Consider the following 10840-nt stretch of genomic DNA (forward strand, 5'->3'; position numbering starts at 1 on the left):
GCTTCTGGGATAGGATGGGAAAAGGGGATAAGGTCTGAAATGTAAATACCATATCCAATAAAAAAATGAATCTTAAAAAAAAAAAAGAAAGAAAGAAAAGCCAAGACATCAATGGCTGCAGAGATAATTGTTTACAGCACTCTGCCTTGTAGCACACACATCAAAAGACACCTGGGCTTCTTAGTACACATGTCCTGAGACTGGAGAAGCAGATACATCATGATTCCTAGAGATCCTTGGTCAGCAGCCAAGCTTATTTTCTAAGTGCCAGGCCTATGGGAAACTGTCACACATAAAAAAAAAAAAAAAAATAAGATGATATAAAACAACCACCCCCAATTGCCTTTTGACTCATACACACAGAGAGAGAGAGAGAGAGAGAGAGAGAGAGAGAGAATTATACAAGTACACAAGTACCTGCATATATGTATACATGTACCTGTATGTACATAAGTAACTAAAATATACATACATACAAGCCAAAAAAATTAAGAAGTTACGTAAATAAAGGAAAGCTAATAAATGCCAAAAACCTAGAAATATAAACAAGATAGTTTCTTGGCTTGGGATGGTGGCTCATGCCTTTAATCCCAGCACTCAGGAGGCAGAAGCAGAAGGATCTTTGTAAGTTCAAAGGCATCCTAATCTACATAGTGAGTTCTGGAACAGCAATAGCTAGCAAGTAAGAGTCCCCTAACCTACACATCAAAAAAAGAAAAGATAACTCCTGGGAACACAAGCGACATATCTACACCACGCAGGGTCTCTACTCTGTGATAGTGCCTGGGGACCATTTTTGCTATTAGTCAGTAGAGCTCAATAAGGACATGAAACCAGATACAAGACATGGGCTTGCCCCACAGCAAGAACGATACCCCAGAAGATGAAGGCCAGATCACATGACTTCCCTCAGCTCTTTGCCCATTTCTCCTCAGCTCTTCTTCCCAGGCTAGTGATTGCCTTAAAATGGAAACTTGTAGTTTCTTTGGAAAGTTACTTATGCCAAATAATGTTTTGCTGGGCCACACAGGTGAAAGGATGTCTTGCTAAAGCAGACATGGAAAAGATATTTTCCTGAAGCAGACACAGGTGAAAAGATGTTTGGATATAGCAAACATGTGAAAGGACCTGGGAGGAAGGAGTATAAATATGACCCCTCCCCAGTGGGGGACAGGTACTGAGGTTTGCTTTGCTCCACCTTGCTAATCCTCCCTAACTACACACATGTATTGTTCGCCTTACATAGATAGTGCTGTTGAGGTCAACTTGTGGTAATGTCACCATTGAAAGAAACTGCTCATGAAGTTCCTGTGGCAGCAGCCTCACCTCAGTCCAGTTGAAAAGCTGGACAGTTTCATCAGGACTGAACTACAGCTGCTGGTTCGTGCCTGATGTCTGACTGCCTAGAGGACTGGTTCTGTAAATGCTGAATCAAATTTCATGTTTGCTATGGTACTGAACTGCTGAGAAAAGATCAAGCTTGTCCCCCAAAGAACTATTGCTGAACAGGTCCACTTCCCCCATATCCTAATAACTTTTCTATTCCACTACGTCTGTTGGGTGATGGGCTAGAGGAGAGGTTGAACCCTTATTAAAAAGTAGGTTGCCTTTATGAAGACATTAGAGAGATCCCATATAGGAACTTAACAGCACACCTGAAAGAAAGAAGAAAAGACACCCAAAAGGAGGAGATGGCAGGAAATAATCAAACTCAGGGCAGAAATCAATTAGTTAAAAACAAAGAGAACAGCCAGGCAGTGGTGGTGCACGCCTTTAATCCCAGCACTTGGGAGGCAGAGGAGGGCGAATTTCAGAGTTCGAGACCAGCCTGATCTACAGTGTGAGTTCCAGGACAGCCAGGGCTACACAGAGAAACCCTGTCTCGAAAGAGAGAGAGAAAGAGAGAGAGAGAGAAAGAGAGAGAGAGAGAGAGAGAGAGAGAGAGAGAGAGAGAGAGAGAGAACAATACAAAGAATCAACAAAATCAAGAGGTGGTTCTTTGAGTAATCAACAAGACAAACAAACCCTCAGTCAAACTAACTAAAAGGCTCAGAGACAATATACAAATTACCAAAATCAGAAATGAAAAGGGAAACATGACAACAGAAATTGAGGAAATTCAAAAATCATTAGGTCTTACTTCAAAAGCCTGTACTCCATGAAACTGGAAAATCTAAATGAAATGGATAATTTTCTAGACAGATACCATTTACAAAAATCAAAGGTAAACTATCAAAAATCAAAGGTTAAATCAAAATCAGGTAAACTATCTAATCAGTTCCATAACTCCTAAGGAAATAGAAGCAGTCAAAAAAGTTCTCCCAATCAAAAAAAGCTCAAAGCCAGATGGTTTAACTACAGAATTCTACCAGACTTTCAAAGAACTAATACCAAGACTCCTCAAACTATTCCACAAAATAGAAACAGAAGGAACACTACCTAATTCATTCTATGAGGCTACAGTTACCCTGATACCTAAACCACACAAAGACCAAACAAAGAAAGACAACTTCAGACCAATTTCACTTATGAACATCGACACAAAAAAAATTAAATTTTCACAAACCAAATCTAAGAACACATCAAAAGCATCATTCACCACAATCAAGCAGGCTTCATTCCAGGAATGCAGGGATGGTTCAATATATGAAAATCCATCAATGTAATCCATATATAAACAAACTGTAAGAAAAAAGTCACATGATCATTCTATTAGATGCTGAAAAGCCTTCAACAAAACTCAACAACCCTTCAAGTTAAAAGTCTTAGAGACATCAGGAACTCAAAGCACATCCCTAAACATAGTAAAAGCAATATACAGCAAACCAGTAGCCAACATCAAATTAAATGGAGAGAAACTTGAAGCAATCCCACTAAAATCAGGGACAAGGCTGACCACTCTTTCCCTATCGATTCAATATAGTACTTGAAGCTCTAGGTAGAGCAATAAGACAACAAAAGGAGATCAAGAGGATGCAAAATGGAAAGGAAGAAGTCAAGGTGTCACAACTCATGGATAGGTAAACAGAAACTAGCAAAGTTGGTTTATTCAAATATACCATAGATATAGATAGATAAGATGGTTCTCAGATACTTCAGAGACCTGCTGAATATAGCATTTAAAAATCTTAAACTTAAGATGCTTGAAAGAGATACCTGCCCAAATCTATAACCCTCATGCCTCCTAGGAGGTCCACAGAAATCAAAGACAAAGGAGACTCTCACCCAAATACCCATGCCAGCTGGGACAACCACAGGGTCCAGCTGATATAGTACCTATCTCCCTTACCCTCACACCCTGAGATCCAACCTTTTTCTGGCCACTTCCTACCCAGGCCAGATCAGCAGCCAGATAGCCACATGCCACATCCTGCTTGCCTTTTAGGTCTGCAGTAACCAAAGACACAGAGCCCAGCTGATGCTGGGATCACCAGCCCTGCCAAACTCCACTTTCCTACTGATCTGCTTCTCCACCCTGGCCAGATCAGCGGGCCTGATACCATCACACACCCCACAGCCTGTCTGCCTTCCAGGAGGCCCAAAGTAACTAGGGACACAGGACCCTAACCAGAGACACAAAAGACCCACCCTATCCAGAAACAGCACTGCCTGCCTCCAAGGAGGCCAGCTCTAATCAGAGACAATCAGACCAGTTAACACCAAAGACAACCAAATGGCCAGAGGCAAGGGCAGGATCATAAGCAACAGAACCCAGATCTACACAACAGCAAGCCTTGGATACTCCAACACACCTGAAAAGGACGATGACTTAAAATCTCATCTCATGAAGACGACAGAGAACTTTAAGGAGGATACAAAGAACTCCCTTAAAGAAATACAGGAAAAATACAGGTAAACAGGTAGAAACCCTTAAAGAGGAAACAAATAAACCCCCTTTTAAAATACAGGAAAATATAATCAAGCAGGTGAAGGAATTGAACAACATGCCACAAGAACTAAAAATGGAAATAGAAACAATTTAAAAACACAAAGGGAGGCAACCCTGGAGATGGACCACTTAGGGAAGAGATCAGGAGCTAAAGATACAAACATCACCAACAGAATAAAAGAGATAGAAGAGAGAATCTTGGGCAGAGAAGATACCATAGAAAATATTGACACATCAGACAGAGAAAATACAAAGTGTAAAAGCTCCTAACCCAAAATATCCAGGAAATTTAAGACACAATGAAATGGTCAAACATGAGAATAATAGGAATAGAAGAGGATGAAGAATCCCTGCTCGGGCCAGAAAACACCTTCAACAAAATCATAGAAGAAAATTTCCTTAGCCTAAAGAAAGATATGGCCATAAATGTAAAAGCAGCCTACAGAATACCTAATAGATTGGAGCAGAAAAGAAAATCTTCTCATCACACAATAATCAAAACAGTAAATGCACAGAATATTAAAACCTGTAAGGGAAAGGGGCCAAGTAACATATAAAGACAGACCTATCAGAATTACACCAGACTTCTCAACAGAGACTCTGAGAGTCAGAAGATCCTGGACAGATGTCATCCAGACCCTAAGAGAACACAAATGCCAGCTCAGGATATTATATCCAGCAAAACTCTCAATCACCACAGATGGAGAAGCCAAGATATTTGATGATAAGACCAAATTTAAACAATATCTTTCTACTAATCCAGCCCTACAGAGGATACTAAAAAAAAAATCTCCAATACAAGAATGATATAACTACACCCAAGAAAAGACAAGAAATTAAACATTTCACAACAAACCCAAAAGAAGAGAATCACAGACACATAAAAACTACCTCTAACAACAAAAATAACAGGAATTAACAATCATTTGTCTTTAATATCTCTCAACATCAATGGTCTTAACTCCCCCAATAAGAAGACACAGGCTAACAGACTGGATATGTAAACAGGACCCAGCATTTTGCTACATACAAGAAACACACCTTAGTGACAAAGACACACACTACCTCAGAGTAAGAAGCTAGAAAAAAGTTTCCCAAGCAAATGGTCCCAAGAAACAACCTAGAGTTGCCATTCTAATAGCCAATAAAATAGACTTTCAACCAAAAGTTATCAAACAGGTTAGGAAAGGACACTTCATATTCATCAAATGAAAATTTCACCAAGAGGAAGTGTCAATTTTGAACATCTGTACTCCAAATGCAAGGGTACCCACATTTGTAAAATAAACATTGCTAAAGCTCAAAACACACATTTAACCTTACACAATAATAGAAGGAGACTTTGTTGGAGTCTAAAGATCTAATAACCCGGGACGCGCTCCCCCAGAGATACTCACAGACAGGACTCACTGTAATAATATGAGGTTTATTGATGAATTGATAATAGCCAGTACCAGGGTTCTCTTGTATGAAGGCAAGAAGAACCCTGAGCCAAAATTGAGGGCAGTATTTATACCATATTCATGGGGCTCATAAAGGCAGTTATACAATTATGTCTTAAACATTAACATAAAGGCCAAACTCCAACAGCAGTTCTCAGGCTCAGTTGCTAAGTAACTAACAAAGAAGGTCAGCTTAAGTAGCTTCTATTTACCCAGGTTTTACTGTGTTAAGGGCTAATAAACTCTTATCTTGGGTCTTTCTTCCTCTGAAATGTTTGTTGAGCCTCTGAAATGTGCTTCTCCTGGGATGTGTCCCTGGGGGAAGATAATGTTTGAGTTTAAAACCAAAATCAGAGTTTTTTATTAATTCTACGTTTCTACAACTTCAACATTCCACTCTCACTCTTGAACAGGTCATTAAGACAGAAATTCAACAGAAGCACAGGGAAATTAATAAAGTTAGGAACAAAATGGATTTAACAGATTATCTGCAGAATATTCGTCCCAAAACAAGGGAATACACACCTTCTTCTCAGTGCCTCATGGAACCTTCTCCAAAATTGACCAGATAATTGGACATAAAATAAACCTTAACAGATAAAACAAAATTGAAATAATCCCATGCCTTCTATCAGATCACCACAGACTAAAACTAGACTTTAATAACAACAAAAACAACAGAAAGCCCACATACTCATGGAAACTAAACAATCCTCTGCTCAATGATATCTTGGTCAAGGAAGAAATAAAGAAAGAAATCAAGAGCTTTATAGAATTCAATGAAAATGAAGATACATCATACCCAAACTTATGAAACACAATAAAAGCAGTGCTAAAAGGAAAATTCACAGCACTAAGTGCATTCATAAAGAAATTGGAGAGATTCCATATAACCACATCTGAAAGCTCTAAAACAGAAAGCAGCAAACACACACAGGAGGAGTAGAAGCAGGAAATAGTCAAACCCAGAGCTGAAATCAACCAGGTAGAAACAAAGAGAACTATACAAAGAATCAACAAAACAAAGAGCTGGCTCTTTGAGAAAATTAACAACATAGAAAAACTAACTAAAGGGCACAGAGACAGTATACAAATTAACAAAATTAGAAATGAAAAGGGAGAGATAACAACAGAAACAGGAAATTCAAAAAATCATCAGAACCTACTACAAAAGCCTATACTCTACAAAACTGGAAAATCTAGATGAAATGGATAATTTTCTAAACAGATACCATGTACCAGAATTAAATCAAGATCAGGTAAACTAAACAGTTCCACAATGCCTAAGGAAAAATAGTTACCAAAACCTCCCAACCGAAAAAAGCCCAGGGCCAGATGGTTTTAGTGCAGGATTCTACCAGACCGTCAAAGAAGAACTAATACCAATACTCCTCAAACTATTCCATGAAATAGAAACAAAAGGAACACTACCTAGTTTATTCTATGAAGCCACAGTTACTCTGATACCTAAAACACACAAACACCCAGCAAAGAAAGAGAACTTCAGATGCAAAAATACTCAATAAAATTCTTGCAAACTGAGTTCAAGAATACATCAAACCATCATTAACTACAATCAAGTAGGCTTCATCCCAGGGATGCGGGGATGGTTCAATATATGAAAATCCATCAACATAATACACTATATTTTAAAAAGCCACACGATCATCTCATCAGATGCTGAAAAAGCCTTTGACAAAATACAACATCTTTTCATGTTAAAAGTCTTGGAGAGGTCAGGAATTCATGGCACATACTAAACACAATAAAAACAATATATAGAAAAACCAACAGCCAAGATCAAATTAAATGGAGAGAAACTTGAAGCAGTCCCACTAAAATCAGGGACTACATAAGGCTGCCCACTCTCTCCCTATCTATTCAATATAGTACTTGAAGTTCTAGCCAGAGCCATTAGGCAACAAAAGGAGTTCAAGGGGGTACAAATTGGAAAGAAGTCAAAGTATCACTATTTGCAGATGATATGATAGTATATACAAGTGATCCCCAAAATTCCACCAGAGAACTCCTACAGCTAATAAACAACTTTAAGAAAGTGGCAGGATATAAAATTATCCCAAACAAATCAGTAGCCTTTCTTTAACAAATGATAAAGGCTGAGAAAGAAATTAGGGAAATAATACTCTTCACAATAGCCACAAATAATGTAAAATATCTTGCTTTCACCAAGCAAGTAAAAGATCTGTGTCATCTCCTGAACCGACAGCAGACAGAAGGCAAAGGACATGGGATCTCCTTCCCAACACGGTTTATTCAGGAACCTTGAATTACCGCAAAAGCCCCCGAGCTCTACCTCCCAGCCCTTAAATCTCTGTGTCCTCTCCGATCAGAACCTGCCACAAAGTCATTCTCGATTGGTGCTGAGCACATACGTCACATGGCCCAATCTTACCTAATGATGAACAAGCAAAAATGCATGCGCAGTAAAGCCTAGCCTATGTGCCACCCAGGCTTCCTGAAATGGTGAGCTAACATGCCAGGGGCATCTGGCATCCAGCCAGGTGCCATCTTGAGTTCTGCTCCCCACAGATCTGTACAAGAACTACAAATCCCTGAAAAAAAGAAACTGAAGAAGACCTCAGAAGATAGAAAGATCTCCCATGCTCATGGATTGGCAGGATTAATACAGTAAAAATGGCCATCTTACCAATAGCAATCTACAGATTCAATGCGATCCCCATCAAAATTCCAACTCAATTCTTCATAGAGTTAGAAAGTGCAATTTGCAAATTCATTTGAAATAACAAAAAAACAGAATAGCAAAAACTATTCTCAACAATAAAAGAACTTCTGGGGAAATCACCATCTCTGACCTCAAACTCTAATACAGAGCAATCCTGATAAAAACTACATGGTATTGGTACAGAAATAGGCAAGAAGATCAATGGAATAGAATTAAAGACCCAGAAATGAACCCACACACCTATGGTCACTTGATCTTTGACAAAGGAGCTAAAAGCATCCAGTGGAAAAAAGATACCATTTTCAACAAATGGTGTTGGCTCAACTGGAGGTCAGCATGTAGAAGAATGCAAATCGATCCATTCTCATCTCTTTGTACACAGCTCAAGTCCAAGTGGACCTCCACATAAAACCAGATCACTGAAACTAATAGAAGAGAAAGTGGGGAGGAGCCTCAAACACATGGGCATAGGGGAAATTTTCCTGAACAGAACTCCAATGGCTTATGCTCTAAGATCAACATCAACAAATGGGACCTCATAAAATTGCAAAGCTTCTATAAGGCAAAGGACACTGTCAATAGGACAAAACAGCAACCAACAGATTGGGAAAAGATCTTTACCAATCCTACATCAAATAGAGGGTTAATATTCAATATATACAAAGAACTCAAAAAGTTAGACTCCAGAAAAACAAATAACCCTATTAAAAATGGGATACAAAGCTAAACAAAGAATTCTCAACTGAGGAATATCAAATGGCCAAGAAGCACCTAAAGAAATGTTAAACATCCTTAGTCATCAGGGAAATGCAAATTAAAACAACCCTGAGATTCCACCTCACACCAGTCAGAATGGCTAAGATCAAAAACTCAGGTGACATCAAATGCTGGTGCAGATATGGTGAAAGAGGAACACTTCTCCATTGTTGCTGAAATTGCAAGCTGGTACAACCACTCTAGAAATCAGTCTGGCAGTTCCTCAGAATATTGAACATAGTATTACCTGAGGATCCAGCTATATCACTCCTGGGCATATACCCCAGAAGATGCTCCAACATATAACAAAGATACATGTTCCCTATGTTCATAAGCAGCTTTATTTATAATAGCCAAAAGCTGGAAGGAACCCAGATGTCCTTCAACAGAGAAAGGGATACGGAAAATATGGTATATTTACACAATGGAGTACTACTCAGCTATTAAAAACAATGACTTCATGAAATTCTTAGGCAAAAGGATGGAATTAGAAAATATCATCCTGAATGAGGTAATCCAGTCACAAAAGAACACATATGGTATGTACTCACTGATATTAGCCCAAAGCTTGGAATACCCAAGATACAATTCACAGACCACATGAAGCTCAAGAAGAAGGAAAACCAAAGTGTGGATGTTTCAGTCCTTCTTAGAAGGGGAAACAAAATACTCATGGGAGGAAATACGGAGACAAAGTGTGGAACAGAGACTGAAGGGAAGGCCATCCAGAGACTTCCCTACCTGGGGATCCATCCCATCTGCAGACACCAAAACCAGACACTATTGCGGCAGATACCAAGAAGTGCTTGCTGACAGGAGCCTGATATAGCTGACTCCTGAAAGGATCTGCTAGAGCCTGACAAATACAGAGGCAGATGCTTGCAGCCAATCATTGGACTGAGCACGGGGTCCCCAATGGAGGAATTAGAGAAAAGACTGAAAGAGCTGAAGGGGTTTGCAACCCCATAGGAAGAAAAACAATATCAACCAACCAGACCCCACCCACAGAGCTCCCAGGGACTAAACCACCAACCAGAGAGTATACATGGAGTGACCATGGCTCCAGCCACATATGTAGCAAAGGATGGCCTTGTGGGACATCAATGAGAGGAGGGGCCCTTGGTACTGTGAAGGCTGAATGCCCCAGTGTAGGGGAATGACAGGGTGGGAAGGTGGGAGTGGGTAGGTGGGTGGGGGTACACCCTCATATAAGCAGAGGTAAGGAGGATGGGATAGGGAGTTTCTGAAGGGAAAACCTGGAAAGGGGATAACATTTGAAATGTAAATAAATAAAATATCCAATATAAAAAAAGGAAAATGTCATCCTGAGTGATGTAACTCAGACCCAAAAGGACATGCATGAAGCAAAAGGACATGAAAAGTACTCACTGATTAGTAGATATTAGCCAAAAAGTACAGAATACCTAGGACACAACCCACAGACCCTAAGAAGTGGAACAAGTAGAAAGGCCCAAGTGAGTGAGGATGTTTCAATTCCACTCAGAAGAAGGAAGGAAATAATCACGGGAGGCAGAGAGAGGGAGGGGCCTGAGTGGGAGGGGGAGGAGAAAGGGGGAACAGGGTCAGGTATGAGGGCAGACAAAAGGGAAACCCAGAGGGCCAAGAGAATGAATGGAGATAAGAAACATGGGGGGAGAGGGGAATTCTCTAAAATGTACCAGAGACCCAGGAGGTGAGAGACTCTAGGAACTCAATGGGGGTGACCTTAGCCAAAGAGACTTGAGGCCCCAGGGACGGGGGAGTTCTGGTAGGGGTAGGCTCCCTCTTAGAGGCAAGGGGGAGGAGGAATGGGATGAGGAACTGTGGGAGGGAGGACGGGGGGGGGGGCAAAGACAGGAATGTAAATAAATAAAATAATAAAAATTGGAAACAAAGATACTTAAAATGACAGATAGAGACCCCCAAATCCTAGCAGTGACTCCTCCAAGGTCCCCAAGAAGATAATGAACACAACAAGAAAGGACCCCACCTAGACTGTGGTACAATAGCCACTGAGAGAGACTGTTCCACTGCCTCACCTGTCGCTAA

Source organism: Arvicanthis niloticus, chromosome 2 (genome assembly GCF_011762505.2).
Source record: "Arvicanthis niloticus isolate mArvNil1 chromosome 2, mArvNil1.pat.X, whole genome shotgun sequence".
NCBI classification, from domain to species: domain Eukaryota; kingdom Metazoa; phylum Chordata; class Mammalia; order Rodentia; family Muridae; genus Arvicanthis; species Arvicanthis niloticus.